Source organism: Capsicum annuum, chromosome 7 (genome assembly GCF_002878395.1).
Source record: "Capsicum annuum cultivar UCD-10X-F1 chromosome 7, UCD10Xv1.1, whole genome shotgun sequence".
Classification (NCBI taxonomy): Eukaryota; Viridiplantae; Streptophyta; class Magnoliopsida; order Solanales; family Solanaceae; genus Capsicum; species Capsicum annuum.
In genome coordinates, this window is record NC_061117.1 from 219,671,437 (window position 1) to 219,693,935 (window position 22,499).

Sequence of the window (22,499 nt, forward strand, 5' to 3'; positions counted from 1 at the left end):
CAAGAAGGTTAAAAAAAGGTTTCAATTGTGATCCCCTCAACTCAATCATACTAATGAAAATATTCTACTGCTCAAACTTTCTACTCCAAGATAAATCCTACAACTTAAAATTTGCAATCCACATGTTCTACTGTTGGGTCCGTGATGAGACGGGCCTTGCACTTCTAGTATTAAAATAAAAGGAAGTGAGAGATGACTCACTCCATTAAAATAGTGGATACATGGATATCTAGTCATATTCCGTAACAAATGACTGATTCTTATTGACTTTTTATTTTTTGGGAACTCTAAAGAAACTCACAATCTCTGTATCACGGCCACTATCCTTCGGATGAGTATTCTGTGAGGGATCCTTTGTGGTAATCTGCTCATTGTGCAATAGCTCACAAATCACATACAAATGTAAAACGCACTAGGCAAGTTTCATTCGACGAGCTCATGGTTGAGCTACAGATGGGGGCTGGATTCGGAACCAGATTTTCCTCACGAGAGACCCACCTCCTAGCTCAACTATGCTCTTATAGGTCGATACTGTTGTTTGTCGGATTTAGTAAAATTTATATTTTATAACAATAACTTCAAACAAATGTTCAAGAACAAATAAATTAATTTTTCAATCCAATATTTGAATTGACTTCGAGTGATATTGGAATAAGCAATAATGAAAACATGATTAGTTTTTTATGTTAATTGAGTAATTTAACAAATTATTACTTAATTTGTTAAATTAGAAAAAAAAAGTTATTACCATGTATAAATAGAGAATTGTTATAAATGTATTTATGTGAATGTTTATCAAGAATATAGATAAGATCTATCAAGATCTAGTTAATAACTATTAGGATATGAAATATCTATCTTACTAGGAGTATAGAGGAGTTTTGTTAATAGAATCCTTAATCTGATAATCTTTCATCCCTCAAAAGAGAAATAAAGAAGTCTTCTCTCTTATCTCTCTATTATTCTTGTTGTTCTTACTTTATATTTTATAACACATTATCAGCACGAATCTCTGCCATTACAAAATAAAATTGAGCTAAATGGCTCAGCATGAGTCTCTGGCATTAAAAAGAAATTGAGGTAAATGGCTAGTAATATTCTTACAAGCAGCAGGAACGTGCATAGGTAAGTGACATTAAATTTTGGGTCGTTGATTTCAAACAAAAGGATGTCAAAATTAAAAGGGTATATCATTATTTTACTTTTATATTAATATATATTTTAAGAGAGCCATTACTAACAAATGGATTTATTCAGTTAGCATGTGCTTTACTATATTATTTTTTTAATACATGAATGTTTCAATGATATATGACTAATGATATGGAATGTTAGAATACAAGTATAGCACTTAAATATAAACAGTCAATCCTTTGTCTCTATTTAATTCTCAAGTTTCTAGTAAACTTTGAAAGCTTTATTCATATTTACTAGGTATGATTTTCTTTTGTTATTTATTTATATATTTGTTTTGATCATTAAAAGTGTCTAAAAGTAATTATACTTCGTAAGATCAAGTAGTACTTATTTTGAAGTATGAAATACTATAAAAGATATGGGGTTGAATCCCATGAAAGTTTTGGCCTATTGTATCATTGAATGTGTAAGACGGTAGATTTAAGTTCTATCGCATCAAAAGGGTAAGTTATTGGGTTAGATTCCTGATGCACCATGATGATAAGATGTTGGGTTTAAGTCCCATTAATTTATGTCAAAGACATCTTTATATGGATAAGACAACGTTGAATTTGTATCTCAATGCACCATATTGATGATATTAATATGACTAAGGCAAAATAATGTGTATTTGGTGAAAAGTATGTAATATGCTCCATTTTATGAAGTGAATGTGGTAGCAATATATGATAAGTCTGAAAGATGACAATTTGCTCCATTCTTGAAGTGAATGTGGTAGCAATATATAATACTCTTTGAAAGATATGTATGCCTCGATGTGCTCTTGAAGTGACAATATCATGAAAGTGGATATAAGTAGTGGCGGACCTAGGATTTAAGGAGTGTGGGTGCTTATTAAAAAAAAAATTACCTCAACCAAGTCTGAACCCGAGCACACCTATCAGTGGGGAGGCTTAAGATCAACCTAAATGCTAGTGCACCTAACCAACTTCTTGTTTAGGGGGTTCTATATAATTTATACCTATTTTCATATATTTTTTTATTGAATTATACCTATTGTGTGTCGAGTTTAATGGGTGCCGGAGCACCCTAATAATATGTGTAGGTCCGTCCCTGGATATAAGCTATCAAAATTTGATAGATTTAAGACACGATTATATTCTATTCCTGGGGAATGAGGATTTCGATTGTTTCAATACAAACGTACACTTGATTGTGATGATATAATAACTCACCTTCGAATGAGGCAGAATAACTGAGAAGAATTATTTTGAAATCTACTTCTGAAGTAGTAAATCTGAAATTTACTAAAGTAAAATGCACATGTCATGGTAAACGTGGAGTTTATAAATTGACATGAATGATTTCGACATCCCAAAGATGTGCATAGTGAGTATTAAACATATATTGAAGAACTAAAAAATTCTTCATGAATTTTTAATGTTGCTTGTTCTAATGGTAAGTTGGTTGGACAAACTAATATTGAAATTTGATCCCTCAAAATCTGAAAAGTTAAAAGGTGAATATGGGCCCATTCATCTTGTTATGTGATTTATTAAGATGCATAGATATAAGATGATCACTTGTACGTTTATTGTCAACCTACAGTTTGACATTTATAAAGTTGTTGCTCAATAAAATTGAGTTAAGAGCATAACTTTCAGATTGTGTAATTAAGATAATTCATTTTGATGATGGTTTGGCATTGAATGTCTTTGATAAATAGCTAAACCATTGCTAATGAGAACAAAGCTTCATGTGTTGGTTTGAAAGATGACTATATACAAAAGTATTTGCGTACATAAAATCAATTAATTATAATTAATTCCCCTATAAAATTGGTTCTGAGTCATAAACCACACATTGTCCATCTAATAATTTTGATGTGCGGTATTATACGATTAATGAATATACCATAACGCATAAAGATGGATTCCTTAAAGAAAGATGTATGTTGGTTTTCTTAACATAAGGGGGAGATTATAAGTAGCTAAGAAATATGTTAGGAATTATGACCAGATTCTCATTCAAAAGATAATTCAAGTTAAATGCCGAAAACATTCTCATAACATCTCATATTTAAGCTGCAAGTGCTCCTATTTTATGTCCCTAAAGGATAAAAACTATGTATGCGTGAAACGTGGTAGACCAATCGATTCCAAATGAAATAATCCTTGAAAAGGATAAGGAATAAATGATCATAACAAGAAGGCAATGTGCTCTTGAATAGCCTACGACATAACACTTCATAAAATCTTATAAGAGGTTCAGGTAACTGAAAATAATGAAGTGATGAGATCTCAAAATATTATGTCATATTGTGAATCGATATGAAATGATATATCGTCAATATATTTAATACAATATTTTCGTAATATTGTAAGAGATTACGAGGATCTAAATTCTACGTTTATTTAAGCATACTGACGTAGAACATTTATCAAGTGACATGAAAGAATGCATCTTGGTAAGCGTAAAATTTATTTGATTTGCAGTTCAGACACTTGAAGATGTTGCACATGATATGCTGAATACTATCACTTGATAAAATTTATAGGAAAATTTTTAAAGATTCAAAATATTTGAAACATCTAGCAATTTCTGAAAAACTTATTTATAATCCTTATATTGTATAAACTTATACCTTGAAAATTATTGAAACTCTTGGAGAGTTTTCAAAAGCAATAGATTATTTGTTGAAATGGGAAATATATCGAATTGTATTGATTGGTTATGAAGTACCATATCTTAGAGCAAGTGGTGCACTAGTGTATCTTACAAATTCTACAAGGCCTGATATAGCCTTTTCAATTAATTTATTAGCAAGGTATATTTCTGCTCCTACTAGGAGACATCAAAATAGGATAAAAGACATGAGCTTATTCTATTCTAAAGATTAAAGTCTCGGTCTTGTTGATTATGTTGATGTGTTCACATGTGGAGATACTGCTATATCTTGGAGATATCCGAAACAGTCTAACAAGCCACTTCATAGAACTATGTTGAGATAATTGCTATTCATGAAGTAAGACGAGAGAATATGTATGATTGAGGTTCATGATACATCTCATTCGAGAAAAATATGGTTTAAAATGTGACATGTACTCATTATTTTATATGAAGATAATGCAGCATACATAGCACAACTTAAAAGAGGATTCATAAAAGGGAGATAGAACGGAACACATTTCGCCAAAACTTTTCTATACACATGAGCTACAAAAGAATTGTGATATTAATGTGCACCAGATTCGTTCAAGTGATAATGCGGCTGATTTATTCACCAAGTCTCTTTCGACTATAATTTTCAAGAAGATGGTGCACAAGATCGGATGCAAAAATTCATTGATGTTCTCATCAGAGGAAGCAAATACGCGTTATATTCTATTTTCTCTTTCAAGGTTTTGTCCTATTGGGTTTCCTTGTAAGGTTCTGGGTTAACCTTGTAAGGTTTTTAATGATTCAACCAAAATGTGTGATGTGTACTCTTTTTTGTTCACTAAAAGTGTTATAAATGTAGTTACATTATAGTGAATGTCTATGTAACGATCTGGGACTACCCCTAGTCGCTACACGGTGCTTACGACCCTGAAGGATCACAAGTTAACCCATGAGTGATATCTGTTGTGAGAACTGAATAATAATACTTCAATTAATGCAGAAAATGGGCTAAAATACCATAAGGTTCAAAACATTTAAAATACTGATAATGAATAATAACATCTAAAGCTGAAATACTGTCTGAAAAGCCTTTAACTAAAATTATCTGAAAGTGGAGTTGATGGGATAAGCCCCCAACTAACTCTGACTATTGAGCTACTACTAAATTTAAATACTGAATTAAGAAGCATATCTTCAATAGATAAGGACTCACTGCTAAATCTGCTACTGTTGACTGAATCTGGCTAAGCGCTGTCAGGAACATGAGCATCCGAACCTATGATATAAAACATCATAGCACAAGAAACGAGTATGCGATCAGTACGTGGGAATGTACTGGTATGCTAAATGAGGTAAGGCTGAATGCAAGGGTTCATATGCATAAACAATAACTGACTAAATGATATAGAGTAACTGAATATAATAGTACGTGTATACTATAACTGAGCTTTTCCGAAACTAAGTACTGAGTTCTAATAACTGTATAATTGATATATGAAGTTACTGATAACTGATTTACTGATACTTATTGACTGTAGCTGATAGTCCTGATACTGTAGAACTGAACTGATTTCTAGACTGAAGACTAAAACTGTGGGAGGTAATCATCTAACCGACATGCCCCAAATAAGATAAAATACTGAGTTGGGGTCCAATCTGTAACCCTAATTAGAAGGGTGTCGGTACCGTACCACGGATAAAAACAACTGTTGTGGAGTCGGTCCTAACTAACGGGTGACCCCTAAGATCAGTCCTAAACTAACGGGTGATCCCTGAGCATGTCAGTCCTATCTAATGGGTGACATCTCATAACCTACGTTGGCTATGTAGTTCTAGAACTTATGGATTGATTCTAGGGACCCAGTCCTAACTGAAGGGTGAGACCCCATCCCTAGGCTCACTCGGTGCTGAATCCTACTCCCAACTGAATAGACATTGAATTGATTATACTGAACTGGACTTGGACTGATACAGAGTTTACTGAGTTTTCCTGAGTTCTACTGATCATGACATGACTGATACTATTCCGTAACTGACTAAGGCTCTAGATAAACAACTAGATTATCGGATATTAAATACCCCTAGGACTCGATAGCAGGAAAGTAAAGTATAGCAATGATCTTGAATAACTTACATTGTTCACTTGTACATATACTAGCATGTCATGATTGCATCATTTAATTCATATGGACATTCTACCAAACACTTGGGGTGCACAACTTAATGCACATATTCACGGATAACATATAAACATGGTAACTACAATGCCCAACTTGCAATTTCATGGGTTTAACATGCTATTCATATAATTTTGCTTAAGTACTATTCTAGTTTCATGAATCTTATCATAATCATAGATTTAAAACTAAATTAACATCATCGATACATTAATCACTTTGTAAACTCAAGGGTTTATCAAGATAATCACATATTTATCACATATGCTATTCAATTTCATGAAACTTGCACCTAAATCATGGATTAAAACCCAACTAATATCATGAACCTGAATTCAATCTAATTCAAACGTGAAAATCATAAATCTTGTATTTTGAAAAAAAGATTTTTGGGCTCCATGGAAGGTAAGGATCCATGTATGAACATCAAACATACCTTAATTTAATGAGTTCTTGGAGTTCTTGGAGAAATTCTTGGGATTGACCTTGATTCTTGAGAGCTAGGGTTTGTTTTCTTGAGAGAAAAATACCTTTTGATCTTGGAGAAAAGTGAATAATGAAGGGTTTTACACGTTTTTAGGGCTTAAATCCTACATTTGGGCGGAATAAAATCATGGGAAAAGATCGTTTTAACCTTAGGCGCAACTTTAATTTTTTGTGAAATTTTTCCGATCTGGATCCCTAGCGCGATGCGCCACTATCGCGCCAGGCCACTGAAAAATGACGACTGAAAAATTGCATGGTGGCGCGATGCGGTACAATCGCGTTGCCACCTTAGACGCAACCTGAAAGCTCATCGCGATGCGGTGGTATTGCGTTGAAACACTGAAAAAGGACAATTCTGAAATTAAGCCTTGGTACGACGCGCCAATATTGCGGAGGCTCACTGATTTTTGACAATTGCCATTTTAGCTGGCTCCGCGATGCACTGATGGTTCAGGTGGTATACTGTCATACTAAAATGACTCTAACTCTTTGCCCAGGTGTCGGATTTGGGCGAATTTGGTATCGATCTTATTCAATTTCCCACTCAATGAAAAGACAAAATCTTGAAAATTTCACATGTATAAAAGTGTATTCATCTTTAAAACAAGTCTTTGACATTTTTGGGACGAATTTAAGCTAGGTCAAAGTACGGGGTGTTACAGTCTATCAAGAATATAGATAAGATTTATCAAGATCTATTTGATATCTACTAGTATATGAAATATCTATCTTTTAGAGTGAAACTAGGAGTATTTTCTCCGGATTTTTGTTCATTGTATCCTCAATTTGATGATCTCTCATCCGTAGAGAAATAAAGAAGTCTCCTTTCTTATCTGTCTATTTATTTTTGTTGTTCTTACTCTATATTTCATAACAAGAACCTTATTATTGTTATTTTTGTTTTTTTGTGTGCGTAGATGAAGGGAATGAAAGTTGATTCATTCTTATGAAAAAAGATCAATATTATTGGAAATTTTCAACTCGTCACGAGACATGCCACATTTTGTCACTCCAACAAAATGTATATACATTACTCGTAGCAAACAATTACATAGCATATAAGACATATTAACCCAAGCAAATTTTGTTAATTTGTCAAAGATTTATGAAAATAACAACATTAAAAAAAAATTTATGAAAGTGTCTAGTCAAGACATAGGTTGTGAACAAGTGAAGCAAATTTGACAAAAAACTCCACCTGGAAGATACGTGACAATCTGGTCCCTCTGGTTTGAAAATGACAAATAGGACCTAAAATGACTTTTTAAAGTTGTTAAAAAATAATTTTTAAAATTTTAAATTATGTTTGAATATGTATTTTATTTGTAAAATTTTAATATTATTCGAGTGGAGGTGAAATTTCAAATAAAAACTGCTCTAGGTCAGTTTTTAAAACTTAAAAATAAATTTTAAAAAGTTGATCAAATTAAACAAACAGTGTTTTCAATGTTCTTTTTTTTTTTTTTTTTGAAAAAAAATCAACTTCTAAAATCTATGATTCAATGTTAGCTAGATCACATCCAAAATAATAGGAATAATTATTTAAATTATGATCAAATACTATAATTTTCATTAAAACAAAATAATTTTTTTAAAAAAAATAAAAAATTCTCTTGATCAAATACCTATTAAATATTTTTATCCAAACAAGTGTCACGTAACTCTTGGGTAGGTGAGGTGGTGGGAATGGAGGCTGTCGGGGTAGGCCTATGGGGTAAAGATGATGTAAGTTTGAACGACATGAAGAAAGAGAATACTTGTGGGATTTAATTTTCTTTTGTTTTTTTTTTTTATAAAAAATATATTATTTTCATATGGAGAGTGTTGAATTGGGTTTGGTTCAGACCAAAAAAGCTAGAGAAACTGTTGAGGAAACAAGGTCTAAAAGGAAATTCATACAGAATATTGTATGGGGACATGGAAGATTCTTCTATGATGATTAAGGAAGCTTACTCAAAGCCTATGAATCTGTTTGATGATGATATAGCCCCAAGGATATTGCCTTTTATTCTTGAAACCATCAAGAAATATGGTATGTATTTGCTTATCACTTTATATTTTGTTGTAGTTGTTAGAATATGTTGGATTATGGGTCATGAGTCGTCCATATGGATCGACCCGATCCGACCCGAAAATCTTTCTTTTTATCTGAAGAAAGAAGATAAGATTAATTTTGAATATTTGGGGGAACAGTTACAAATAGAAACTGTCAACATCTCTTTATATGTTCCAAGATCTAATTCTTCCAGAGATATAGAAAAGAGGGACGAAAATCAAAACACAAAAATAAGAATAGTGTTGTGACCATTTTACTGACATTAACATAACATTTTGTGAAATCACACTTTGATTCCAAGAGATTCAAAGTGACTTGGGGCAGATCCTTTTTCGAAAGCAAAATCAAGATCCGCTGCAAATTCTAAGGTACACAATCTGTTGTTTTTTTCTCTGAAATTATTAACAATGATATCGGAGCCAGGTTCATTGCCCTAAGTTTGTATGTAATATCTCGATTTTAAATTGTAGAGATAGAAAACTAATTTAGCACATACCTGTAAATAAAATTTTGATCTCCGGTCAGTCGTATCACAGATCCGGTCAAAGGCACCGCCAAATCTGGTTCGTTGCGCTGATTAAACATGTCAATGCTCCGGTCAGTCGTGTCGCTGATCCGGTCAGACGCTCTGCTGGTCAGTCAGACGCACACTGGTCTATTAAGACGCGTCAAATTTTTGTAGGATCTGGTTCTATGTTATAGTGCAATTTTTTGGAAAAGATGACAGAAGAAAGTAATAAAGTTTTAGTATTTTTTTTAAGGGAATGATGAGAGAGAATGAATGATAATGCTCACCTTTTGAATATATAATAAGGATGATAAAGTATTTTGTTACTGTATCCTTCAAATGGAAAAAGTGCTTGAGCACTATCTTGAAATCCTGCTTTATCATTTTCTTTATTCTTTTGTTGTTTCTTCATAAATATAATAAAAGGATTTTCCTCTTTTTTTATTCCAATATAATTAATGCTTATAGAGGTAAGCTTAATATTAATCTTGCCCTTAATTAGTCCATAACAATTTAACAGATTTAATCTTCTACGATGAATTGTGACATAAGCGTCACATTGAGTGGTAAATTCATTCTTAATTGTTTCTTGGTTCCTATTTCAGAAATGACTGAATGGGAACAAACTCGAATCACTCCAAGTGGGAGTTCTGAATATCGAGCAAAGAGACAAGGTAGAAGAGCACGTCGTCAAAGGGCATATTTTTGAGGTCGAGAGATCATATAAAATGGTGTCCCCAGTATGACTCAAAATCTGTTACGGAATGAAAGGGCTATACGAAGGGAAAGAGGAAAGAAGTTGAAAGAATTCAAGTCTTTTAAGATGTCACCTAATATTACAGTTGCTAGTTTTATTCATATGTTTGAATTGAAACGTATAGAACTAGAAAATTATGTAGAAATCTCGGATTGGGAAGCATTAGCTATTTTAGCAAATTCTCTCCGTGACCCTTGGGGTGAGATATTAATTGATGTTTACCACGAGATTTGGCCTATCGAGCCTTTTTGGATGAACATAAGTCGTCTAAAATATTTGTGGAATGACTTTCATTTCTAGATTGACTTGTAACATGAAGTTATTATAAACTTTATATTATATATATATTAAGTTGTTTATCTCCTTTTATATGAATTTCATTCATTTGTTTGAGTTTTAAATGACTTAATTGTAAACTATCATTATAATGCACATTAAGAAATTAATTTCTAATTTTGGTTAAGTGTTTAGTTAGTATATGATGATTGGATTCTAAAGTATCTTTTCGATTATACACTAAATATGAAACCTTTATGTGAAATGATTTGCTTGAATGTGTAACTTACATACATAATTGATAATATACTTGTGTAATTATCTCTTAATAATAGACATGACATCTAAAAGCATAATTGCTCACTTGAACAAAGGAGAAAAACTTAATGGAGACAACTACGACATTTGGAGTCGTAAGATGTGGTATGTACTAGAAGAACAAAATGATCTCGAAGGTATTAACCATGTCTTAAGTCTACCAGAAAAGGGCAATACTGCACAACACAGGAGAGACCTTGAAGCTTATAAGTCTTGGAAAAAGGCTGATTCCATTGCACATGTAATCATAGTAAGTTCTATGGTTGATGACCTCATACATGAGTGTGAGGAATTTCCTACTGCCAATTCCATTTGGGCACACTTGCGAGGAACATATGGGGGTACTTCTATTACCCGCCTGAGACAACTGACTATCAAATTTGATACTTACAAGAAGCGTCATGATCAGAATATCAAACAATACCTTAGGGTGATGTCGAATATGATAACTCTAACTCAAAAGTGCTGGTCATGTTCTCTCGGATGAGCAGCAGGTTCAGGCAGTGATCCGATCTTTTCCTAATAGTTGGGAACACCTGAAGGTCAACTTAACCCACAATGACAACATCAAAATTTTTTCTGATATTGCACGTCACGTTGAACTTAAAGATAAGCGGCTTGGTGCTGTTAAAGCTGCTTCTAATGCCTTTATGGTTGAATCAAGTGGTAAGGACTCTTCAGGATTCAAGCGTAAGAAGAAGTGAAAAAAGAACGGGAAGGGTAAAGAGACCAAAGAAAGACCCTCTGAGAAAAATAACAAGCCAAACTTCAAGAAGAAGAAAAAGTTTTTCAAGAAGAAAGACAAGAGCAAGATGAAGTTCTACAATTGCCAAAATCTGGGGCATTTTGCTCGTGAATGTCTTGAAGGAAAAAAGGTAGCATTTCTAAATGCATCTCTATGTGCTACATATGTTTCTAGCACTGTTTTATTAACTGAATCTTATCCTATGTGGATTATAGACTCAGGAGCCACCGACCATGTGAGTCGAGATCGAGAAGCATTTGTGGAGTTCCGTCGAGTTTCACCTGGATCAAGGTGGATCTATGTAGGAAATAATGCAAGACTTGAAGTCAAAGGGATTGGCACTTGCAAAGTAGATTTGCATAAAGGCCAGTCTTTAATGTTGCATGACGTCCTATATGCTCCAGAAATTCGACGAAACTTAGTATCTGTGTCTGTTCTATTAAATGTTGGTTTTTATTTGTTCTTTAGTTGTAATTGTGTAAGAATTACCCTAGATAATATTTTTTTTATGGTTTTGGACATCGCTATGACCGCTTTATTGTTTTAGATTGTAATCTTTCAACTTATAACTATTATGTTGACTGTTGTGTAATGTCATATTATTCTAGTAATAATGATGTTAATATAACTACATGGCATGCTAGATTGGGTCACATAGGGAAAGATCGAATGAATAGATTAGCGAAAAAAGAACATCTAGGTTCTTTCTCCAAAATTGAAACGTCAACTTGTCAAAATTGTCTTGCCGGAAAGATTACACGTAAACCATTTGGGAAGGATAAAAGAGCCAAATTCCCATTACAATTAATCCACTCTGATATTTGTGGTCCAATGAATGTGAGGGCAAGAACTGGTGCTTTATATTTCATTACATTTATTGACAGTTTCACGCGCTTTGGTTATTTCTATTTGATATCTCATAAATCAGAAGCACTTGAATGCTTCAAAAGATATAGGAATGAAGTTGAGAATCAATTAGACAAAAGTATAAATACATTAAGAACCGATAGAGGTCGTGAATATTTTTCAAAATAATTTAAAGAACTGTGTATTGAAAAAGGCATTATCAGACAATTGACTACTCCTTATACACCTCAACAAAATGGTGTAGCCGAAAGGAGGAATAGAATATTGTTGGATATGACAAGGTCCATGATGGCACAAGAAAATTTACCAATCTCTTTCTAGGGAGATGCGTTATTAACTGCGGCCTACATATTGAATAAAGTGTTTTCTAAATCGGTATCTTCTACTCCTTATGAACTATGGACTGGTAATAAACCAAACTTTAATGATCTACGACCTTGGGGTTGTACTGCATATATTAAAGATCGTTTTGGTAAGTTTGGAAAACTAAGTCCAAGAGGAAAGAAGTGTATCTTTATAAGATACTCTGAACACTCCAAAGGATATGTGTTCATTGGTGAATTGGAAGATGGAAGTACTACTGAAATTGAATCACGAGATGTCATATTTTTGGAAAATGATTTTTCAAAAAGGAATGAAATAAAGGAAAATGAGCCTCTTTATGAAATGTTGAATTCAGATGATCAAATAATGTCATAAGACATGCTTGATAATTCTATTGATCAAGAAATGATTCCTGGTCCAAGTGGGAGTTGTGAATCCCAAAATCCTATTGAGGAATCTGAACTTCAATTATGTAAGAGTACCAAAAAAGGTGTTCCTAAATGATCTTATAAGATTAAGGATTATGTCTTTCTGGTATCTCCTATGGAATTGGATGAACATAATTCTTTGACTAAGGCTTTATCGAGTCCTGAAAAAGATGAATGGATAAAAGCAATGAAAGAAGAATTAAAGTCCATGAAAACCAATAAAGTCTGGGATCTAGTTGATCTTCCTTCTGGGCGTAAAGCTATTGGGAACAAATGGATTCTCAAATTCAAACGCAAATTAGATGGATCAATAGAAAGGCATAAAGCACGATTGGTGGCAAAAGGTTTTACTCAAGAAGCTGGAATAGATTATGAGGAAACTTTTTTGCCAGTTGTGAAATTTACCTCAATTCGATTGTTTTTAGCTGTAGTTGCACGTTTAGATTTAGAATTACATCAAACGGACGTGAAGACTGCTTTTCTCAATGGAGAACTAAAAGAGGAAATCCACATAGAACAGCCTATAGGTTTTGTTGTTAAAGGCCAAGAAAAGAAGGTTTGTAAATTAAACAAATCTATATATGACCTTAAGAAGTATTCAAGGCAGTGGTACTTGATATTTCATAAGGAAGTGATTTCATTTGATTTCACCATGATCGATGAAGACCATTGCATCTATGTGAAAAAGTCCGATGAAATGTTTGTGATTCTTTCGCTTTACGTGGATGATATTTTATTAGCTGGAAATAATTTGGAGTATGTAAAAACTGTCAAGTCATGGCTTTCAAAGTCATTTGACATGAAATATGTGGGTGAAGAGAACTATATATTAGGTGTTAAAATTCAAAGAGACCGTTCCAAGAAAATTTTGAGTTTATCTCAACAAACATACATAATGAAAATTTTGGAACGTTTTTGAATGAATAGTTGCAAATCCATGGATACTCCTATAGCAAGAGGTGAAACTCTAAGCCTTGAAACGTGTCCAAAGACTGAAAAAGAAAAGGAAGATATGTCTCGAGTACCATATTCCAGTGCAGTTGGGAGTTTAATGTATGCTATGATATGTACTCGCCTAGATATTTGTTATGCCGTAGGTCTGGTTAGCAGGTATCAATCTAATCCCGGAAGAGATCATTGGAAAGAATTAAAGAGAATCTTTCAATACCTGAAGGGAACTGCTGATTATTCACTATGCTATAGTGGATCCAATTTATCCATAAGAGGTTATACAGATGCTGATTGGGATGGTGAGCGGTATGATAGAAAATCAACTTTCCGTTACGCCTTCTTGATAAATGGTGGTGCAATTTCATGGAAAATAAAGAAACAAACTTGCACAGCACTGTCAACTATGGAATCAGAATTTGTGGCTTGTGCATCTGTAGTACAAGGAGCTGTTTGGTTGAAGAGATTCTTTGAGCATTTGAACGTCGCAAAGAATTCTAAGGGTCCCTTGATTTTATATTGTGACAGTCAAGTGGCTATCGCATATACGAAGGATCCAAAATATCACAGCCAGACCAAACACATTGATATTAAGTATAACTTTATAAGAGACATAGTAGCAAGTGGAGAAATAATTTTACAATACATTCCTACACGAGAAATGATAGTTGATCCCTTTACTAAGGCGATATCTAGAGACTTGTTTGAGAAACATGTTATGTCTCTAGATTACGTAGGATATGATTATGTTTATTGAATAAGCCTTCTTCCTATCAAGGTTAAGGAGTCAACTGAGCATCTCAGCGGCGGGATTGAATACCCGGATCGAATCAGAGTTCACGCCGCCCGCCCTGAACAAATAGGAGGCGTGGGCCACAGGTCGCACATAAGCCGCCGGGTCGCACGATGTATTGTAGATGAATTGATTATAATTATTATCAATATAAGAATCTTGAATTTATGTTCAATCTCATATGCATGTAAAAAATGTGTTTTATTAATATAGTGTGTCAAACAAGTCGTGAGATTGGCTCTCTCATACAAGCTTACGTCGAGGAACATGAAGAGAAAAGTTCCACCATAGGATAATGACTTATTTTGTAAAGCCAGATGTGAGTTTCTGTAATAATATAGATTTAAGGATTATTAAAGAAAGAAACTTAGGTTAGACATTTAGAGGTGTCTAGACCTAGATCTGTACGATGTTTAATGACTAAAAGAATGACACACACGTACCAATAAAAGGTGATAACATCGTAGCACGTGTTTCATACCACGTGTGCTTAGCAACCAATGGGTTGATGATAGAATGAATCCCTGCTTCTTCATTGTGTGAGGCCCTAAAAGTTATTTTAAACTTTTCATTGAAATACCCTTAGACCTTTAACTGTTTCTTGAAGTTTCAGTCAGTGTTGCTACTTTAGCATGTTACTAATAGCCATGAGAGATTCGGCAATGCGGTGCATGTCTAAGAAAGTAGTTGATTTGGAACAGATATATTCGAGTAGAAAGGGAAGACGATTAAAATGAGTATTTTAACTTGTTTACACAAGTCGGCTATTACACTGAACATATAAGAGTCAAGTGTAATTGTGTATATAAAGTTAATTATGAACTCGTGCTCACCTCTTTAAGAGGATGAGGGATCAGATAAGTAACTACTGAAATAGTGAATGATGTCTGGGGTATTATGAGTATTAGTATCCTCATATTAGTAGATAATTCTTTCCACATGTGATTGGATTCCTAAGTATAGCTTGTAAAACCTTATAGGTAAAGCTCGTGATGCTCACAGGTCGCACAAACTATTTGTCGTATGAATTGGTGATTTGTTGATGTTATACTGGGTCGGGTCTTATCCACCATGTGCGAAGTGGGAGATGTTGGATTATGGGTTATGGGTCATGGGTCGCCCATGTGGATTGACCCGACCCAACCCAAGAACCTTTCTTTTTATCTAAAGAAAGAAGATAAGCTTAATTTTGAATTTTTGGGGGGAACAGTTACAAATATAAACTGTCAACATCCCTTTATATGTTACAACATCTACTTCTTCTAGAGATATAGAAAAGAGGGGCGAAAATCAAAACACAAAAATAAGAACAGTGTTGTGACCATTTTACTGACAATAACATAACATCTAAGAGTATAAAGGCATTTATTTTGTGAAATCACACTTTGGTTCCAAGAGATTCAAAGTGACTTGGGACAGATCCTTTTTCGAAAGCAAAATCAAGATCCGCTGCAAATTTTAAAGTACATAATCTGTTGTTTTTTGCTCCGAAATTATTAACAGAACATGCACAACTGAAGTTGATTAAGTTATCTTTTGAAGATCAGCACTATATTCATTTGTTTCTAATTTATGGTTGTATAAATGATCATCAAATTTGTACTACTTGTATAGGGACATGAAAGATTCTTCTATGATGATTAAGGAAGCTTACTCAAAGCCTATGAATCTGTTTGATGATGATATAGCCCCAAAGATATTGCTTTTCATTCTTGAAACCATCAAGAAATATGGTATGTATTTGCTTATCACTCTATATTTTGTTGTAGTTGTTAGAACATGCACAACTGAAGCTGATTAAGTTATCTTTTGAAGATCAGTACTATATTCATTTGTTTCTAATTTTTGGTTGTATAAATGATCTTCAAATTTGTACTACTTGTAGTTAATCCTGAGACATATGGTTGCAGGGAAAAATTCTTTTGTATGGATGGGTCCAAATCCACAAGTATTAATCATGGAACCTGAGCTTATAAAGGAAGTACTCTCGAAAAACTGTTTGTATCAAAAGGCTCGTGGAAATCCATTTCTCGCGTTGTTGGGACAAGGACTGGTAAGTTATGAGGAAGACAAATGGGCCAAACACAGAAAAATTGTCAATCCCGCTTTCCATCTAGAGAAGTTAAAGGTTTGTCTCTTCTTCCCTTCCCCCTTTCCTCCTTCAACTTCGTGATTGGTCAACAAGAATAATTATGTTCTCTTAATCTTGTTAGGTAATAGTATAATTGTATAGACAAAATATTTTCTTTCCTATAATAGGATTTTATTACGGATTGTGTAGTTATAACAATATATATTCTTTCTTAGAATAAAACTCTAACCTACAGTTGTATAGCTATAAGTATTTCATTATGTATTATGGAATAAGAAAAGTTGCTATTCAGAAAATCTTGATTTCTCTTGTTTCTCTGTCATGGTATCAAGAGCCACAATCTATTTTTTTTCTTTTTTTGTGCTTTCTGTATTCTTTGCATAGGTACTTTGCTACCTTCTTAAGTTCCTTTTGTTCTCCCTGTTTTTTTCCTTCTTTTGTAATCAATCGATCAATGGATTCACAATCCTTTTCGCATGATTTGCTCTCTACAAAATTGGATGGTTCCAATTTTACTCTTTGAAAATTCCACTTTGGAATCTTTGTTAAAGGCAAGGGCCTTTTTGGGTTATTAGATCGATCAGCTCGTCCACCAAAAGATGCAAAAGAGTTGGATCTTTGGAAATTCAATAATGCGAAGGTAATCGCTTGGATGTTGATATTTCTATGGGGCTTAGACCTTTCAGTTTGGCTTTTGAGATGTGGACCCACCTCTGTACAATCTACCAACAAAGAAACCTTGCACGAGAGTTTGAATTGGAACGCAATATTGCAGAATACACACAGGGGGACAAGAATGTTCGCTCCTTTTATGCTGGCTTGCAGTTGCTCTAGTCGGAACAAGATCAAATTCTTGGGCAAAATATTTCTAAGGCAGGCTTCAAGGAGGTGTTGGAAGAACAAAAGAAGACAAGGGTGGTGCAATTCTTAATGAAACTTCGTCCTAAATTTTAGCCGATTCATGGCAGTTTTTTGAACAGGGAACTCACACCTGCTCTTGAAGTTGTGTTGGCAGTCGTCTTGCGTGAAGATACAAGACTTGGAACTCAGGCTGCTATGGAGTCTACACCATTACCTTTTGTTGTATTACTTGAAGAAAAATCAACAATCGTTGCTTCAACAGGAAATACTAAGAGAAGTGTCCAATGCTATGAATGCCAAGACGTTGGTCACATCGCAGCCAATTGTTCTAAGAAGACAAACAATTGTTCTTATTGCAAAATTACTGGCCATCATATTTCAGATTGTCGTCGTCGTCCAAATCGTTCACGAACTGCTCACCAGGCTTACCAGACAAATGTCACTACATCATGTATTCCTTCCCTGCTGGTCATGATCTTGAAAAACTAATTCGAGATTCTATTGCAGCTACTCTTCCCAAAGCTATCTCAAGTGCACTTTCGGTATCCTCTTCAGGTACAAGTAGTTCAATTAATTCTACTTGGCATCTAGATTCAGGGGCTTCCAATCATATGACAGGTAATTTATCCCAATTCTCATCATTGTCTAGTGGTGTTTCTAAACATTTTATTCATACAGCAAACGGGCACACATTATCCTCGTCGGGTATTGGTTCTATTGGAAATCTTTCTAATGTTCTTTATGTTCCAAATTTGAAGGCTAATTTGGTTTCAGTTGGTCAACTAGTTGATCAAAATTGTGTTGTAAAATTCTCACCCAATGGTTGTGTTGTTCAGAATCTGAAAACAGGGATGACCATGGCCACGGGGCATAGATTTGGTAGAATATTCCTACTAGAGTCGGTTCACCGTCACTTGCATCATTGTTTTCTTTCAGGCGGATGCTACTCGTTTGAATAAATTGGTCACTCTTTGGAATAACAGGATGGATCACCCTTATTCTTCTCAGCTTCATCACATGCTTAAATCATGTCTTCCTGCAGCACATCACATCCATTCCGGTCTCCTTTTGACATGTACAAATTATGCCAGTTCAAAAAGTCACAAGCTCCCTTTTCCATCTAGTTCATCTGCTTATGAAGATCCATTTAATTTAGTGCATAGTGATGTTTGGGGTCCTTCTTCTATTTTGTGAAGGATGGGATATAAGTACTTTGTGTTATATATTGTATCCAGATACACTTGGATGTTTTTTATTAGAAATAAATCTGAGGTTCCGACTCTTATTATGAATTTTGTTAATTATGTTCGTGCATAATTTCATAAAACTATAAAAGTATTTCGTTCTGATTCCGGAGGAGAGTACACTAAGACTAATCTTGTTGATTTTTTCAAAAATAAAAGAATTATTTCCCAATGCACTTGTCCTCATACTCTGGAACAAAATGGGGTCGTAGAAAGAAAGAATCAACATGTTTTACAAAATTACATTGGCTTTGTTGAGTACGTCGAATATGCCAAAAAGTTTTTGGCCCGAAGCAGTACATACTTCTGTATATTTGATCAATAGAAAAACTTTTCCAGTCATTGGAAATGAGACACCGTATTTCAAATTATTTCATAGTAAGCCTGATTATTCTCACTTGCGAGTTTTTGGTTGTGTTTGATTTGTACATCTTCCAGCACATGAACGACATAAGCTTTCGGCAAAGGCAGCATAATGTATTTTTGTAGCATACAGTGACACACAAAAGAGGTATCTCTATTATGATACATCTCGTCGTTAGTTTCGAATATCTAGACATGTTATTTTCTTTGAGGATCAGTTTTCTTGCAAATACAATGCTAAATATGCTTCAGAATCTTTCTTTTCTGTACAAGTTTGATGACGATGTGGTAGCTACTGACCCTCAGCTTGAGTCTTCGGAACAACCCGTGGACTATGATAATGGTGATCTCCAGCCTTCATCTCCTTCAAGTACTGATCCTCTACTTGAATCTCCAGAACAACCCATGAACAATGGTAATGAAGCTCTCCAACCTTCATCTCTTTCTGGTATTGACTCTACATCGCCATTCTCATCTTCAGAAGAGGGATTCTCTCATCCAGCTACTCCTCCACGTCGGTCTAGTAGAACAAATTGTCATGCTCCCGAATGACTTGGCTACTCTCCAGGGAAATTTGGTAAGTCCTATGCCTTGCATACCACACTACATTCTGTTGAGGTTCCTACATCTTACTCCCAGGCATCTACACAAACCTGTTGGAAAAAGGCAATGTCAGACGAGCTTTGTGCACTGAATGAAAATTCAACTTGGGACTTTGTTGATAAACCAACGGATGGAGTTCTCATTGGAAGTAAGTGGGTGTATTCTATTAAAATGAAGGCAGATGGTACAATTGATCGCTATAAAGCTCGATTGGTTGCTCAAGGGTACAAACAGGAATATGGGGTGGATTATGAGGAGACTTTTGCACCTGTTGCTAAGATGACAACGGTACGGACATTATTGGCCTTGGCTTCAATTAAAGGCTGGACTTTACATCAGTTGGATGTGAAAAATGTGTTTCTTCACGGTGACCTGAAAGAAGTTGTGTTTATGAAACCACCACCTGGGTGTGTTCTGCCAAGACCAAATGTAGTTTGTCATCTTCGAAAATCTCTTTATGGCTTAAAACAGGCTCCCAGAGCGCTTGGTTTGATCCCTTAGGCTTTATGGCTTCGAAAATCCCTTACCTTTCAATCTAAAATTTTTAAGTATCTGGCATATGGCTATGTCGAGTAATTTCTACTGAGTTAGAAAAGCATTGAAGGGTCATTGACAATTTCCCTCTTTCACCATTTTCTCGAACAGCATATGCTTCCAGTTTTTTACTTGAGCTGTAGTGAGATGCTGAGTAAATGGGAAGACGTCGTTCCAGTTGGAGGCTCTCATGAGATTGATGTATGGCCTGACCTTCAACAATTGAGTTGTGATGTGATCTCTCGGACAGCTTTTGGAAGTAGTTATGAAGAAGGTAGAAAGATTTTTGAACTTCAAAAGGAACAAGCTCAACATCTTATCAAAGCTTCACTATTTGTTTATATCCCTGGATGGAGGTAAACTATAATGTTCTTTAGAAATGCATATTTCTTCCCTACATCTTAACTAATGCAGCATTCCGGTTTTCTGTTTTATGTAATACTATTTCAAAGATTTTTGCCAACAAAGAGGACCAAAAGAATGAAGGAAATAAACTAGAATGCTCGGTCCTCAATTTGAGGTATTATTGATAAAAGATTGAAGGAAATGGAAGAAGGGGAGGCCGAAAATAAGGATCTATTAGGCATAAAGAAATTGAACAGCATGGGAACAAGAAGTTTGGAATGACCATTGAAGAAGTCATTGAAGAATGCAAGCTATTCTATTTTGCTGGCACAGAAACAACATCAGTGCTACTCCTATGGACTCTGGTTTTTATTGAGCAGATATCAAGATTGGCAGGCACGGGCCAGAGAAGAAGTCTTGCAAGTGTTTGAGAGTCGTAAACTAGATTTTGATGGATTGAATTGTCTAAAAGTTGTGAGTATTCTGATTTTATTGGTTCACTTTATCGAGTTTCTACTGTCATTGTTATTGTTATTGCTTGAGTTCTTAAATTTATGAAGTTGGAATTTTGTGATAGTAATTTAGTAGTGGAATGGTGGGAGGCCAAAGCCCCGTGAACAGTGGCTGTAAGCCCTTAACTGCAATGTTAAATTTTTACATGTCTCATTCATTCTGCATACAATTGAAGGAGGAGCATTTTTTATGGCAGGTCACGATGATCTTGTACAAATCATTACGACTATATCCCCCAGCAACATCAATTATCCGGCGGGCTAATAAAGACATTGTATTAGGAGAAGTATCTATACCAGCTGATGTACTAATCGCATTGCCAGTGATCATATTGCAACATGATAAAGAGATATGGGGTGAAGATGCAAACAAGTTCAATCCAGAGAGATTTAGAGAAGGAATATCTAGTGCAACAAAAGGTCAAGTAACATATTTTCCATTTGCTTGGGGTCCTAGAATATGCATTGGACAAAATTTTGCCATGTTAGAGGCAAAGATGGCTGTGTCTATGATCCTACAAAGCTTCTCTTTCGAATTGTCTCCATCCTACGCACATGCTCCTCAATCCATAATAACCATGCAGCCTCAGTTTGGTTGCCCACTTATTTTCCACAAACTGTAACTTTTTGCTTGAACCTTGGTATTTGTATCAGGAAATACATCAACTTTGTCTGTCTTTCAATGCAGTTTATTATTCGTTACAACTTGCAAATTTTTATACATAAATTTTGCTACGCATCAAAAGTATTAGGTTTAGATGAACTCAGTCAGTGATCTCTACATCCATAATTGTCATTGGCAGGTATTGACATGACAAGAAACGGTAATGATGGAACGATATAGTAATTTTTTTAAAAAATATTGACGGTGTGTGAACTAGCTTACGAACATCTCAATTATCATTAATTAGTTACTTGAACAATCCTCATTAGTATCCTTCATAAATATATCACTCAGTTGATCTCCCCGTTTTACATCTTCAAAAAAAATCAGGTCATCTTAAATCGTATCACTGGTAAAGCGGAAATCCATTTCGATATGTTTAACTCTTTAATGCTTCATTAATTTGGTCACAAACAAATGTAATAGATCTTCATCGATAAGGAGCGGGCAACCAAAGCCCGAGTGAATGGTGGCATAACTGTAACAATTAAATTTTACATGTCTCATTCAGACTAAGATATAACTGAAGGAGAAGCATTTTTGTTGTAGGTGACAATGATCTTGTATGAGACACTACGGTTATATCCCCCAACAATAGCTAGTAATAATTTGGCGAGTAATGAAGACATTGAATTAGGAGAATTGTCTCTACCAGCTGTGCACTAGTCTCTTTGCCAGTGATTTTACTGCATCATGATAAAGAGATACGGGGTGAAGACGCAAACAAGTTCAATCCTGAGAGATTTAGAGAAGGAATATCAAGTGCAACAAAGGATCAACTTACATATTTTCCATTTTCT

General features: G+C 34.6%; 1 long non-coding RNA gene and 1 pseudogene across 1 annotated transcript; one reads left to right on the plus strand and one right to left on the minus strand.

Moving 5' to 3' along the window:
* Positions 1–4,764: 4,764 nt before the first annotated feature.
* On the minus strand, positions 4,765–9,622 carry LOC124900125. The gene is made up of 2 exons (XR_007057887.1): positions 9,014–9,622; positions 4,765–5,074 (listed from the first exon to the last, which is right to left on the minus strand). It is a non-coding gene; the product is annotated as an uncharacterized LOC124900125 (long non-coding RNA).
* LOC107878605 lies at positions 7,886–21,715 on the plus strand (annotated as a pseudogene).
* The last annotated feature ends 784 nt before the right edge of the window (positions 21,716–22,499 follow it).